Genomic DNA, 13,410 nt, shown 5'->3' on the forward strand with positions numbered 1-13,410 from the left:
AATTCTTTTGTGAGACAACATCCAAAATGGTGAGAACAACCGGAGAAGTAGTACAAAGAGGTTCATAGATTGGGAATGATTTTGAAAATGTTTTGGACTGGTTTAAATACTTTGTTTGAGATTGTTTTCTAGTTATTTGTACAAGGTTGTTGTTGCTCAGCGGACTGAGCAACCAGACAGATTTGCACCTAGTAATGCTCTGTCTGAGGTGGTTGCTGACAAGAACAAGGAAATGGTAGAACATTTGAAAAAGAAGGTGCTGGAGTAAGAAACTAACTAGTTAAAGATTTTGAGATCTACCCAAGAGCCAAAAGAGACAAAGCATACTTATATTGAGAGGTGTATGCAGATTTTTAAGAAACACAGTGAAGTTGAATATTCAAAGAAAGATGGTGCTAGCGGTTTCATATCTGCATTTGTTACAGATTTGCGTCCTCAGCTCAGTTCACATGTACAACAGAGTGTGAAGTGCTGGCAAACTGAAGGTGTAAATGCGATCCTAAAATATGCTAAGTATAGTAGTGACTGGTTTGATGTGGAGCAGGAAAAAATCAAGGAGAAGTTGATGATTACCAGACGGAGCAATTTCAGAAAAATGGCAAGAATCAGTTGATGGGTTCTAATTTTGGTTTTGTGTGGTCTGACAATGCTTGAACAAATGTGATAGCTTCAATTAAAGATGAAAAAATGGAAATGAGATGGTGTAGATGCAAGGATGTGGGAGAGGGATTGTGAATAGTTCCAGATTTAATACAGATTTTGATGTCCAAAAGAAAAGCACTGCTTGACATTTCTGTAGTACAATCGACCACTGAATCTGGACTTTAGACAGAATCCAGATGGAATCCAGAATAATTTTGTTCTGAAGATGCAGCGGAATGTGAATCAGGTGCAGACACAGTCATAAGCCCCAGCCTAACCAGCTCCTGTGCAGGATATGAAAAATCAAGGACAGTTTCACATGAATATGCCCTGTAGCTCCAGTGTTGCAGAAAAACATGAGAGCCACAATGCAATACAATACACGGTAAAAACAGAAACCATTGATCCTGAGTAATGATTTTCCAAAGTTTTCTCCCCAAAATAGTTCCAAATAATGGTGCCTGAGAGGGAGGAGGACAGTTTACTTGGAGCAGTCCTGAAGGTAGACCAAAGTGACCCGCACATTGATGATTAAATCAATGGCCACCCTATTTCTTTCTTCATAAATATGGGGGCTGACAGTTCTATAGTTCATTATGTAGAGATTCCAAACCTACTCCTCTCAGGAAAAGAAGTAGGTATCAGTAATTATCAGATTGTAAACCAGGAGACAGCAGATATCTCTGTTAAAAAAGGCAGTGGCTGTTTCTTTCTTAGGTCGTGGGGGTGTTGCCCCCACCCCCCATATTAATAAAATGTTTTAAGAATTACATTGTTCATCAGCTTCAGCACTGCACGGCATGGCCTCGGGAAAATTTCCCGTTTTGTATGAATGGAATCAGTTGAGGGTGGGCGGAGTTGGATGTGGGTGGGGGTGCAGGGGTGGAGCTTTAATTGCTGTTGAATGTAACACAGCTGGGCCTCCTTGGGGTAAAAAAATGTGCATGTCAAGTTGGACGGGTGCCTTGCTCTGTCCAGCCTGACATGCGCACTTGGACTCTCGCCTATGTGCAATGCTAGGAGCCCGGGGGATTGCATTCACAGCCCCCAAGGTTCCAAAGGAGCGCTGGCAGCCCCTGAACGAGCCAATCCTCATGCTGCTCTCATGCTGTTTACAGCAAGGGAGCAGCATCTAGATTGGCTCAAGAGCTTCAGGGTGGGACTGGAGGGCCGAGCTAGTGATCTCTCATGCACGCCTGGAGACAATCTTGAGTGTTCTCTCCCACGGACTGGACGGCGGTAAGTGTAAAATGCAGAGGTGAATAGCGTTAGTGAGAGTCACCCAGGAGAAATATAGCAGTCCATACAGCGACCGTGGCTCCAAGTGGGTCAGCCACTCACAGATATCCCACATTCCCCAGAAAGTGTTGTTGGGCCAGGGGCCGCCCGTGCAGGTGCTCACATTACTGTCCCAACATAGCGCACGGTGAGCACAGCTTCCAATATGGGGCCCTGGGGGGGGGAGGAGGAGGAACGAGGTGTTCCCCTCCCCCGGGTTTTTTGGGAGAGGTGGTACGACCAGCGACGCGGTTGGGCGTCCGGGGTGCCAATTTGGGTGGGTGGGCTGACAATAAAAACTGACATTTTGTGTCCACAGTCACCAGTTTACAGAAGTTGACCTGGTGGCCAGGGCTTTGCAGCTCGGTCTGGTTCTTTTGTCACATGGCATAGCGGTGGGTTGAAAAAAAAAATATATATATAGAGAGAGAAGAGGGATAAAGTAGGAGAAAGGCATATATATATTGTGAGAGGAGGCAGTTGGTGGTGCGCGCTGCACTCCCGTACCTACATTATCGCCTGCGACGACGTTTGCGGTGTTTTCTTTGGCGGCGGTGCTGTTTCGGATGGCTGAGGAGAGCAAAGTTCAGGTGGCCTTGGCGCTGCTTAGGCAGGCCGGCCGCATGGATCTGGTGAGGGAGGAAGCATTCGCGCCCGGGCGCCCGGCGCGCAGGACCTCGGCTGGTGTTGCAGCGGCGGTTATGGCGTGTTTGCCTCTGCGCGCTGGTCATGGGGTCCAGGTGAGAGGCGTAGGCCGGGGAGCGGGCGGGCCAGAGAGTGGGGTTGCAGTCGGGCAGGGAGAGGGAGGGCCAGGAAGCGGAAGGCGGGCACTGGGGTGCCGAGGGCTTCCCTTGGGGAGGGGCGCCCTCGGGCTCCGGGTAGGAGCAGTGGAGCGGCCCGCCGCATCGGGAGAGGCGCGCCTCCCGGTTGCGAGAGTTGGAAAGAGGAGGATTGAGGCCCCGGGGGCGGCCTTTAAGCAGCAGCAGGGAAAGGCGTCAATCTCTGGCCTGACTGGGCTCGAGGGCCCAGTCAGCAAAGGTATGGCTGGGAGCAGGGAGGGGGAGGAAAGGGAGGGCAGTGGGGACTGCATTTCACCATCGCCCCTGGGCCAGGGGCTTGTATCGAGGCAGTCTGGCTCCAGGGACCCAAAGGTCCCCATTTCTACCAAATGGCCTACCATGCTGCAGTGGAGCAGCAGCGAAGAGAAGGGGGGACGGGGGCAGAGGAGGGTGGGTGGTTGGGAGGCGAGGAACCCTTGACTGTTAGGGCCCATGGGGCCCCCAGGCGGTTTTACGGGGCCCAGACAAAGCGGGAAAAAGGGGATAGAAGCAAGTCAGGGGGTGTTGAGGAGTATCCGTCAGGGGAGGGTGGCTTTTTCGAGCAGGGAGTGGAAGAGTCAATTTCAACCCCTGGCACACCGGACCTTCTTTGGCAGGATACGTTGGATTTCGAGGAGGAGTACCCAGGCGAGCAGGGTGCGGCTCGGTCACCCTGGGAAGAAGTGAAGGTGGGGCCTGGGGCGGCCGGCCGGATGACATCTGAAGGACGGCGAGGAGGACGGTGGGAGGCTGCGGACGCTCCTTCTGGGTGGTGTGGCAGTGTGGGTTTTGCACCCCCCTACGCCGCTGCTCGGGAGGAGCAATGTCCGGGCCCGTCAGGTATACAGGAGAAGAGTAGATTTGCGGCTGCAGGTTGCCTAGTGTGTGGTGGCTGCGGTACGGGTGGCTCCGCGGGTGTGTTTGCGTGGCGCGAGGAGGAGTCTGACGCGAGGGGAATTGGTAAATAGCAGCAGTGAGGCCGAATGGTGGGAGCGCGGGAAAGGGTGGGGGGACGCTAACCCTGTCCATAAGTCATTACAGGTGGAGAAGCAGTTAATGGGGCGGCCAGGGGGCCGTAGGAAGGAACGAGCAGGAGAGGAGGCGCGGACGGTTCAGGAGCGGCCCCCGTTGCTCTCTCCAGGTAAGGAATCGACATGCTCTATGATTTCGGTGGCTTCGGAAGCGAGAGAAGATTCGGTGCGCTTGGTTAAGGGTGTACAGGGAGTGCAGAATTATTAGGCAAATTAGTATTTTGACCACATCATCCTCTTTATGCATGTTGTCTTACTCCAAGCTGTATAGGCTCGAAAGCCTACTACCAATTAAGCATATTAGGTGATGTGCATCTCTGTAATGAGAAGGGGTGTGGTCTAATGACATCAACACCCTATATCAGGTGTGCATAATTATTAGGCAACTTCCTTTCCTTTGGCAAAATGGGTCAAAAGAAGGACTTGACAGGCTCAGAAAAGTCAAAAATAGTGAGATATCTTGCAGAGGGATGCAGCACTCTTAAAATTGCAAAGCTTCTGAAGCGTGATCATCGAACAATCAAACGTTTCATTCAAAATAGTCAACAGGGTCGCAAGAAGCGTGTGGAAAAACCAAGGCGCAAAATAACTGCCCATGAACTGAGAAAAGTCAAGCGTGCAGCTGCCACGATGCCACTTGCCACCAGTTTGGCCATATTTCAGAGCTGCAACATCACTGGAGTGCCCAAAAGCACAAGGTGTGCAATACTCAGAGACATGGCCAAGGTAAGAAAGGCTGAAAGACGACCACCACTGAACAAGACACACAAGCTGAAACGTCAAGACTGGGCCAAGAAATATCTCAAGACTGATTTTTCTAAGGTTTTATGGACTGATGAAATGAGAGTGAGTCTTGATGGGCCAGATGGATGGGCCCGTGGCTGGATTGGTAAAGGGCAGAGAGCTCCAGTCCGACTCAGACGCCAGCAAGGTGGAGGTGGAGTACTGATTTGGGCTGGTATCATCAAAGATGAGCTTGTGGGGCCTTTTCGGGTTGAGGATGGAGTCAAGCTCAACTCCCAGTCCTACTGCCAGTTCCTGGAAGACACCTTCTTCAAGCAGTGGTACAGGAAGAAGTCTGCATCCTTCAAGAAAAACATGGTTTTCATGCAGGACAATGCTCCATCACACGCGTCCAAGTACTCCACAGCGTGGCTGGCAAGAAAGGGTATAAAAGAAGGAAATCTAATGACATGGCCTCCTTGTTCACCTGATCTGAACCCCATTGAGAACTTGTGGTCCATCATCAAATGTGAGATTTACAAGGAGGGAAAACAGTACACCTCTCTGAACAGTGTCTGGGAGGCTGTGGTTGCTGCTGCACGCAATGTTGATGGTGAACAGATCAAAACACTGACAGAATCCATGGATGGCAGGCTTTTGAGTGTCCTTGCAAAGAAAGGTGGCTATATTGGTCACTGATTTGTTTTTGTTTTGTTTTTGAATGTCAGAAATGTATATTTGTGAATGTTGAGATGTTATATTGGTTTCACTGGTAATGATAAATAATTGAAATGGGTATATATTTTTTTTTGTTAAGTTGCCTAATAATTATGCACAGTGATAGTCACCTGCACACACAGATATCCCCCTAACATAGCTAAAACTAAAAACAAACTAAAAACTACTTCCAAAAATATTCAGTTTTGATATTAATGAGTTTTTTGGGTTCATTGAGAACATGGTTGTTGTTCAATAATAAAATTAATCCTCAAAAATACAACTTGCCTAATAATTCTGAACTCCCTGTATATGTGCAGGACACGGGGGTGGCCACCGAAGTTGGGGCAAGCGGGGAGGCGGAAAAGGATGTGCAGAAAAAGGATGGACTTCGCTACGGGCTGGCGGTTAGCGACGATCAGCGAGCGGGGCAGGCAGCGAAGGGCGCGAAGGAGGAAAAGGAAGGGGAGCCAGCCTCAAAGCGGGTTAAGTTGCCCTATATGGGCACGGCAAAGCCTTTAGGGGCTCATTTGATGCCAATCACGAAGGAGAAAATTTGGAAAGGGGAATATGTGGATGTACTGGAATTGCTGCACCGGGAGGTAAGGGCAAAGGAGGGCTCCAAGGAGGAGGAATGGGAGCTTTCTAAGAGGCCAAAGGTGCCGGTGAACATTGAAAACTGGACGGCTGCCTTCTTGATTTTTGCTAGTGTTTACTGTGAGCGGTTTCCGGAGAGGGCGGTGGCTTTGTTCAAGTATATGGACATCATTCGGAAGGCTCACCTTAATTACGGGGGTTACGCGTGGAGACAGTACGACGAGGAGTTCAGGGCACGCATGGCTGCGGATCCCGAGGTGCAGTGGGGTGAGATTGATTTAGATCTTTGGCAGCACACTATGGGCCCGGCCAAATTCGGGAAGACAGTCTTTACGGCTAGCGGATTGCCCATAATTTATTGGCCCTTTTGGGAGCGCCCCACCCAAGGGGTGCGGTCCGGGGCCTCCAGCCCGGGGAGATCCAACACTACAGGGTTGGGCCACACCGGGGCCTGCTGGGACTACAATAAAGGTTTGTGTACCAGGGAATATTGTATGTTCCACCATGAATGCTCGAAGTGCGCAGGACGTCATCCAGTCACGAGCTGTAGTGGGCAGCAGAGTACCTCTAGCTCGGGGGTGCCCAGGGTGGAGGGCAGGCCAATAGCTAGGGGGGCAGAGATGGGCAGCGGCAGCGGGTTACAGGAAAGGGCTCATACGCCGGTTGACATAGATCGACTCGAGTCGTATTTGGCAGATTATGACAGACCTTTGGACGCAGACTTGCTTATACGTGGTTTTCGGGACGGTTTTCGGTTGGGTTATGAGGGCCCACGGGTGCAGCGGTGGGCGGAGAACCTGTGGTCCGTGCGCGGTAAGGAGGATTTAGTTTGGCAGAAGTTAGCGAAAGAAGTACAGGAGGGTCGCATGGCTGGCCCTTTTTTGGTTTGGCCGCTGCGGAACCTCATTGTGTCGCCTATTGGGGTTGTACCCAAGAAGGAGAGGGGGCAATTCAGGTTGATACATCACTTGTCCCGGCCAGAAGGGTCGTCGGTCAATGATTTCATCCCAGAGGCATTCACCAAGGTGTCATACTCATCGGTGGATGTGGCAGTTAACATGGTGGAGCAGCTGGGTCCAGGGGCTCTGATGGCGAAAACCGACATTAAGTCTGCTTTTCGGCTGCTTCCCGTCCATCCCGAGGATTTTGAGCTATTGGGCATTCAGTTTTAAGGGCTCTGGTATGTTGACAAGGCACTGCCCATGGGGTGCTCCAGTTCTTGCGCGCTCTTCGAATCTTTCAGTACGGCATTGCAGTGGATCTTTGAGAGAATAACGGGTCACCAATGGGTAACGCATTATTTGGATGACTTTTTCTTTGCGGTGCCGGCGGCCAGCCCGCTTTGTGTGGCGGTGCTGGGCCAGTTGGTGGAAATCATGGGAGGCCTCGGTGTGCCCTTGGCTCCCGACAAGACAGTGGGGCCATGTACGGCGCTGTCATTTTTGGGGATTGAGCTGGATACGGTGGCGGGTATGGCCAGGTTGCCAGCAGACAAGAAAACGGACATGGTGCGCAGAATCACTGACATGTTGGCCAGGCGTAAGGTCACGGTGCGGGACGTTCAGGTGCTATTGGGGCATTTGAATTTTGCCTGTAGAGTGGTGAGAGCTGGACGGACGTTTTGCAGACGACTTGCTCTTGTGTTATCGGGTCAGGCACTCCCACATCATCACATGCGGCTGAAGGTATGCGAGGATTTGCAGATGTGGGCCCCGTTTTTGGAATCCTTCAACGGAATCCCTTTGAAGGTTTGGCGCGACTGTGAATGGGATGTGCAGCTTTTCTCCGACGCTGCGGGATCTACGGGGTTTGGGATTTATTGGGAGGGGCGCTGGGGTAAGGAAGAATGGCCGAATGAATGGAAGTTGCAGTATTGCGTTTTTGGAACGTTTCCCGTTGATAGTGGCGGTGTGCATGTGGGGCAATGAGCTTCGGCACTCGCGGGTGCTTTTTCGAGTTGACAACTTGGCGATGGTACAGATGGTCAATCGCCAGTCAGCGCGAGAAGCCCGGGTTTTACAGTTAATGCACGTTTTTGTGCTGCAATGCTTGCGGAATGATATATTTTTTAGAGCGAGACACGTCCCGGGCATTAATAATGACATTGCTGATGCTTTGTCTCGTTCTCAGTGGGAGAGGTTCCATGGATAAGCCACGGTCGTGGCTCTGCAGAGGATTCGCATGCCCGTCACGCTGTGGAGAGTAGGCAATTCCGGATGCTACGACTGGTTCTGAATTCTTTGGCACTGTCTACACGGCGGGCAAATGCAACAGCATGGGAAGAGTTCCTGGGGTCCGGGGCACGGCGCCGAGTGAGGCATGAGGAGGTCGTGGAGGATGTAGTACAGTTTATTATGGTTTTGATCGAGAAAGGTCAAACCAGAGTTACGATATCGGGTAAGTTAGCGGCTCTGGGGTTTATGGGTAAGCTTTTGTGGGGCTACCCTCCCTCTGCGGGGGAATTGGGGCACAGGATCCTCGAAGGATGGGCAAAAGCATTGGGGGCTACAGGGCGTGTGAGGCGTCCAATATCCCTGGCGTTGTTAAAACGGTTGCTCCCGGTTCTGGGAAATATTTGCCATGATGCGCGGGAGGCGCTTATTTTCAGGACCTTGATGTCTTGGTTATTTTTCAGGGCGTTGCAGGTTTCTGAATTACTGGGCCTGTCGGGGCGCTCGGGGATTCAGTGGTGCGATGTGCAGCCGGTTGCGGAAGGGGTGGCTTTGTTCGTTAGGCGATCAAAGATGGATCAGAAGCGCGTGGGGGCTACGTTTTTTCTCCGTCGCTATCCGGTCAGGAACATTTGCCCTGGGTTCTTGGAGGGCCAGTTGCGTAAAGAGTCAGTGTCCGCGGTCGGTCCGGTTTTTCATCACGCAGATGGCAAACAGGTTTCAGCTTCACAACTATTAGCGGTTTTGCGTAAGGGTTTGGCTTACCTTGGGTTTGATGCCGCCCGGTTTGGTATGCATTCATTTCGGATCAGGGTGGCAACAGAAGCAGGGAACAAGGGTTGGGGTAGAGAGGAACTAATGGCTTTGGGGAAGTGGAGATCAGATTGCTTTAGGCGGTATGTGCAAGGTTTTGATTTTGAGGGACGGTAGGTTTTTTGGGAGTGTTATAAGTGTGTTCATTTCTTTTTTCTCTTTCAGGTGTGGTCCTGGGGCCAGAAGCGGAGTATCTTGCCATTTGGGTGATCGGCCACTCATTTATCAAATGGGCTCAGCGTCAAACCCGGAGGACTGCTATAGGGGACAACCTGGGCTTTGACCCAGCGCGTTATCGAGTCCGCTGGTTCGGTAAAGGGGGGATGAGATGACATGAGCTTTTGCCTCGCTTGCAGAGCACGATGGGGCAGGGGCATTGTCCGGACTTATTGTGTATTCACATGGGGGAGAATGTTCTGGTGGTAACCACAGGTCTAAACCTTTTGAAGGTTATGAAGAGGGATCTACAGATCCTGGTGGACAAGTGGAGGGGCTGCCATGTGATATTTACTGCCTTTGTCCCGCGTTGGGTTTGGAGAGGAGCAAGGAAGCCGGGGGCTATAGAGAGGGCCAGACGCAAACTAAATAAGGAAATGAAAGGTTTTTGCGTGGAGCGGGGTTTGACCTTTTTGGAGCACGTGGATTTACGGTTTGAGGATGCGGAATTCTTTAGGGATGATGGGGTGCAACTCTCCTTTGTGGGGATGGAGCTGTACCTGCTGAAGTTGAGGGAACAGATGAAAGCGTTGTTAAGGGAGCCCTGGGGGGGAGGGGGTCAGAAAATGTCAGGGCCTTTTTCTGGTGGCGGGGACAGCTGCAGGGCAGCTATTAAAAGCTCAGGTGGAGGACGGAGTTGGCAGGGCAATTTAGGTATTAGAGGGGGAAGGAGCATTAATTAGACATGGACAGGCAGGAAACTGCTCATTAGCGGGCAGGTTCAAAAGAAGCGGGTAGGATGGGGGAAATTAAGGAGAGGAGAAGGAAAAGACAGAACGAGAGTAGGGGGGGAAGGCGGGGGAGGGGAGAGGGAGGGGCAGGGGACAGGTTACTCGATGTCTAGTGAGGTTTTAGTTTTGTAAGGCAAAGGCCCAGGTGGGGTGGGTTCAGAGGCACCTGTTCCAATAAAGTGGCCTTTTACACACAATGAACGAGTCGTGGTGTTGTCACTCTCTCCCAAGTAACAGCCATGGGATTTGTAGTCTCATTTTACGATGCCATATCCAATGTCCGCTGCCTTCAGAGTCCCATGGCGGCCGTTTATGGCTTTATTTTTCCCTGCACAGCATATTTCACTCTCTAATTATCATCACACATAGAACAAGACTATTCTCTCCTCCAGCTCTTGCTGATATCTCAGATTTGCAGCCTAGCCCTAGCCAGGTTCCCAAGCTCGCCCTGAGTGCAGTCTTAGACCATCTTCTCTGCTACAGCGGGAACTGCTGGCAGTCTCTGGCTGTCGCCGACCAAGATTGAAGATCAAACACTTTTTATTGATTGGGGGTTTGAAACGATGAAATAACGTGGATTAAAGAATATAAACTTGGTATTTTCGTGTTTCCAATTATAAGTCATGTTAAGCAAAAATGTATACACGAGAAAACCTACAAGGCTGTGCATATTATTGTTACAAGAGTTAAATCACAAGTTACCAGAATATTGTTTTTCTTTACACAAACTTTGTGATAAGTGTATTGTGTGGAAAACGTGTGAGTTGGTGAGTGGGTGTGCATGTTGTTGGTGTTCATCGTGTTGTATGTTCGAGCGTGTGGTTGCTTGAGTTTGCCTGTATGCAAGTCAATATGAGTATGCTTGAGTGTGACTGCATGTGTGTATATGCGTGCATGCCTACGTGTGACTGCACGTGTTTATGTTTGAAAGTGTGCCCATGGGTGAATGCGTGTATGAGCTGAGTGTTTTTCTATTGGTACTTGAGTGTGTAGTTCCTGTGTCTGCTCCTTTTCCCTGCCAGCATTCTCCTTCCTGAACAAGATTATGGTAACATGCAGCGGCTGGCGGGGGAGGTGAGGTGAGGAGGGGGGCGGGGATTAGGGATATGGTGAGTCCCTGAGAGGCTGGCTGGCATGGCCTTCAACCCTCTGCTCAGTCAGCTGTTTTCTGCTACCAGGCCCAGTAGTTTTTCACCCTCAAGGAAACATATTTTTCTCTGCGCATTCTAGGATTTGCATATTTATATGCGCACTCTCTCAAGAGGTGGAAGTGGTAACTTTGTGTAGGTCTTTTCTTGCTGAGGACTGCACTCTCCTTGTTTGCTCTTGCATTTAATTACATCTGCAGGTCGACAATTCTTTCTAAGCTTGACAGCAGTTTGTAATGACAATTTGGAAGTGGCCTCATCCCGTTTCACTCCTTGCAAGTGGCATGTGGGACCTTGGTCTGTGCAGGCACTCAAAATTGATGTGGATGGCCTGTATGGAGGATGAAAGGTGCCTCAGACCCTGCATGAGCCGGCACAAGCCTCGCTACCGGGGCATGCATTGCCAGATGTGCACTGGAACTATTTTCTCACGCTAAGAAAAACAAGTACTATTGATATAGATATTAGACCCTGCTTATTGCTGCAAGTCTTGGTGGCAAATGCCAAGTCCAATCGGTAGCCTCTTGCGTTAAGGTATTATTTTTAAGTGGCAGCAAATGGGGTTAAATTGCACCTTGGAGATCTGGCGACTTCAACATCTATGTTTTAATGCCTTAATACTTGTTCTTTTTTAGGAAATGCTATGGTTGATATTTTAAACGGGCATTCTCTCTAATTCTACCATATGTGAAGTACCGCAACGTCAGCAAGATCCTGGAAGTAATGGCGATAGTTGTAGCTGAAAAAATAGTATCAAATGTATTTTGATACTAAAAAGGCTTGTATATGTTTTCTGCAATCTTATTCTTATTTCTCTCTCTTTTTTTTTTGCACCGTCAGCCTTTAATACTTTATTCCTGTCCCTATGAAAAGGGCCCTGGTGGCATTGTGATTTTTACACTGTGCACATTCTTCACATCATTAAAATAAAATTAGCAACAAGTTCAAAACACACAGTTACAATTTGTGGAATTTTTATCAAACCCTGGAGGGGGTGAAAGCCGTCAAGTTCCAAAAATCTGTGTAATGTATCAGGGCACTTAATTAGAGGGTTTGGGGGTGGGGAGCTTGTGGTGGGATACAACTTTGATCTTAAATTTGCGCCCCAACACTTTTCAAATCCACCAGCTGCCACTGAAAAAAGGATTATGTGATTTGAGTCTTGTCAATCTGTTAGGCAGCTACTTGCTTTGTAAGATGAACTGTGTGATTTATTGCACACCGGATAGTGTTGCCCTCGAAACCCAAGATGAGGACTCGGTGTTTAAAATTAAATCACATGATTCAACAGGTCAATTGATTCCATTCTTTCTGTTAGATGATTTGCCTTTGGATCAACGCATACTGTTTAAGAAGAAGTGTGGGATTTCACTGGTGAAGAGATAAGATTAATATAAAGTGCACAGCCTATCATGATACATTTAAAAACACATGCAATTGTCCCCAGAAGTAAAGACTACAAGCTTTCAAGGTTGTTGGGACATTTTGTGTTCCTGTAGCTCAGAACAGGTAGTCATGGGATCTAGCAGCAAGGCAGGCTTCAAGCAGCCGGGCAATCCTTGGATGGTACAAAGCAGGCTTTAAGCAGCAGGGCAGTCCTCTGGTAGCAGCAGGACAGTCCTCTGAGGTACAAAGCAGGCCTCACGCAGCAGGGCAGTCCTCTTAAGTACAAGACCCTTGGGGCCCTCCGCAGTTCCAGGAGTAAACTGAAGAGATCTAGGGTGGCAAAAGACTTGTGTAAAGTGTGGGTGTGCTGGAGGCAGCCCTTTTGAAATGTAATTGGGGCAGGGAACCGCTCCCCACCCATCCTGCCAAAACCTACCCCCCTCAGTCCCACTGTCTGGGAGGAATACACAAAGGACAACAGCCAGCTATTCACAGTTATGAGACCCAGGACACAGGCTGCATTTACACCAAATGGTTAGGGCAAGAAAAAATACCAGCTTTCTAAAAGTGGCATTTTCGTAACTGTGACTTAAAATCAGACTTTACCATTAAAGAGCATTTTAAATTACAATTCTTTTTGGACCAAAAATAACATTTCTACCTGTGCCCAATCAAAGGTTAGCACTTATTCAATTAATCACACTTGAGAGCTTTTCACTACCATAACATGCCTTACTTTTTAAATAGAATGCTCCCTGCCCTATGGGCAGTTTAGACCCCACCATAGGGGTGACTCATATGTATTAAAAAGGGAGGCTTAGACTTGGCAAAAGTTTTATTTTGCCAGGACCAACTGGTAGTTTAAAACTGCACACAGGCTGCAATGGGAGGCCCAAGACAAGTTTTAAAGGGTTACTTAAGTGGGTGGCACAATAAATGCTGTATCCCTATGTAAGCTTACCGCTATGGCAAAAAGTCAGGATCGAGGGATGTACGTGTAGATGGTTTTAGTTATAATAAATAGCATGAAGACAAATCGATTTTTGGGGAATAACTCATCTTCTTCTCCTTCTTGTTTCAGCTCCCAGTGGAAGGACAATTCACTGCTGGTCTCTCTGAGAGAAGGAAACATATGCAGG

The 13,410-nt window shown here is 49.3% G+C and overlaps 1 long non-coding RNA gene across 1 annotated transcript in view; it reads left to right on the forward strand.

Moving 5' to 3' along the window:
- LOC138284529 (uncharacterized) overlaps window positions 1-13,410 on the forward strand; it is an 81,384-nt gene extending 67,974 nt beyond the window's left edge. The window contains exons 4-5 of the long non-coding RNA XR_011201412.1: window positions 11,521-11,663; window positions 13,353-13,410. This is a non-coding gene — a long non-coding RNA (uncharacterized lncRNA). The remainder of the gene's footprint in view (window positions 1-11,520; window positions 11,664-13,352) is intronic.

Source organism: Pleurodeles waltl, chromosome 3_1 (assembly GCF_031143425.1).
Source record: "Pleurodeles waltl isolate 20211129_DDA chromosome 3_1, aPleWal1.hap1.20221129, whole genome shotgun sequence".
Classification (NCBI taxonomy): domain Eukaryota; kingdom Metazoa; phylum Chordata; class Amphibia; order Caudata; family Salamandridae; genus Pleurodeles; species Pleurodeles waltl.